The following is a 1,673-nucleotide window of genomic DNA, read 5'->3' as shown; positions in this document are numbered from 1 at the left end:
TAAGTTTAAATAAATTTTGAACGTTATAACTTATAAATGAATAAAATAAACTTAAAATATTTAATTAGAGGAAGGAAGATTTGTTTTGCTTTATCATTAAAAGTCTCAAATTAGGTTTTATGTCCGCCAGTTAACTCTACAGTCCTTGTGTCTTATATCAAGTCTAGTTATGAATTTGTTGCTGGTGTATAATGGGCTGAAAATGATTAAAATGAGCTGAATTATGACATGAAAACTTAAAAGAACTGCTATAAAAGTTGGAAATGGTAACTGTGGAAACACATTTCCTTATTATGGAATTTTAATTATTTTGATTTGAAAAGCGAGGTAGGAAAATGAATATTTTATTTTGAAATATTCTTAAAAAAATGCCCGCTTTTTTTTCGAATTCGTTCAATATATTGTTGTTAGAAATTTTATATTTTCCTTTAAAAATACCATTTCTCTTTCATTGTTAATTTCTATTTCACTTGAAATAATTCTATATAACCAACGGTAAGATAAAATAAATTGTGAAATATAGGTTGGATCTAAAAATTATCAGAAGTTTAATAACTTATCACTAGTTACATAAAGTGCTAACTCTTCTACTAATTTTTTCTAATTCGTTCACTGTATTGTAATTAGAAATTTTATATTTTCCTTTAAAAAAATACCATTTCTAATTCATTGGTAATTTACTTGAAATAATTCCATGTAAGCAACCGTAAGATTAAATAAATTCTGAATTATAGGAATTTGGATCTAAATATAATCAGAGGTTCAAAAACATCACTAGTTATATGAAGTGGTAACTCTTCTACAGAACCCTAGGGTTCCTCGAAGCATCATTTGGGTACCACTGTTCTAGAAAAATGTAATTCTATATTTTCATGATGATTAAAGAGGGGACAGTAAAATTAACAAATATTTTATCACAAGACCTTTACTGTAGAATGCTTCAACAAAGAACGGTATATTTTTAATTGATATTCTTAGTTTTATTATAGGACACTCACTATTGAGCAGTGCTTCCCAAACTTATGACTTTTCTGTACCCTTTCTACATTTTTCGTAACGCTGTGTACTACTCATAAAAAAAATGAAAGTATTTTTTTAAAAATATGTTAATTTAGAATGGAGAATAAGATTGAAAATTACAACTGGCTGTTGAGACCACTAAATATTAACTGTTAACTCTGCCAAAAATAGCCAATAGAAAAATACGTAATCGTAAATTTTCATAGTTAGCTTTGTTTTTAAATAAATTTTCTTTGAAATTTTCGTTTGTTGCAAAGAAAGATATTCCGCAAAAGAACGCTGTTCCCCTGGGGGTACCCGTACCACACTTTGGGAAGAACTACCCTAGAGCATCCTCATTGAAGAACGAATAAGTAGGTTATAGAAACAAAGCATTTTAAGAAACCAAATTGGCGAACTATCTTTTACATGGTGACAACAACAAATTTAGAGTCATAATCCTTAATAGGCATGAATGTAAAATTATTGCTAAACTGTTAAAGAAGTGGAGATGTAATTTTACTTGAGCGCAGAAATTTATGTTGGTATAACGCATTTAGTATGTTTTCCTTTTAATGAATAATTTCCAAAAATTAAAACATTGCCGTGACCAGGATTCGAACCTGGGTTATTGCGGCCACAACGCAATGTACTAACCACTATACGATCACGGC

The 1,673-nt window shown here is 29.0% G+C and overlaps 1 non-coding gene across 1 annotated transcript; it reads right to left on the bottom strand.

The window, feature by feature from the left end:
- Positions 1–1,601: 1,601 nt before the first annotated feature.
- On the bottom strand, positions 1,602–1,673 carry TRNAH-GUG (transfer RNA histidin (anticodon GUG)). The gene has a single exon. It is a non-coding gene; the product is annotated as a tRNA-His (tRNA).

This window comes from Parasteatoda tepidariorum, chromosome 2 (genome assembly GCF_043381705.1).
Source record: "Parasteatoda tepidariorum isolate YZ-2023 chromosome 2, CAS_Ptep_4.0, whole genome shotgun sequence".
NCBI classification, from domain to species: domain Eukaryota; kingdom Metazoa; phylum Arthropoda; class Arachnida; order Araneae; family Theridiidae; genus Parasteatoda; species Parasteatoda tepidariorum.
Note: the sequence above shows the minus strand (reverse complement) of the source record. Positions and strands in the feature narration are given on the sequence as shown.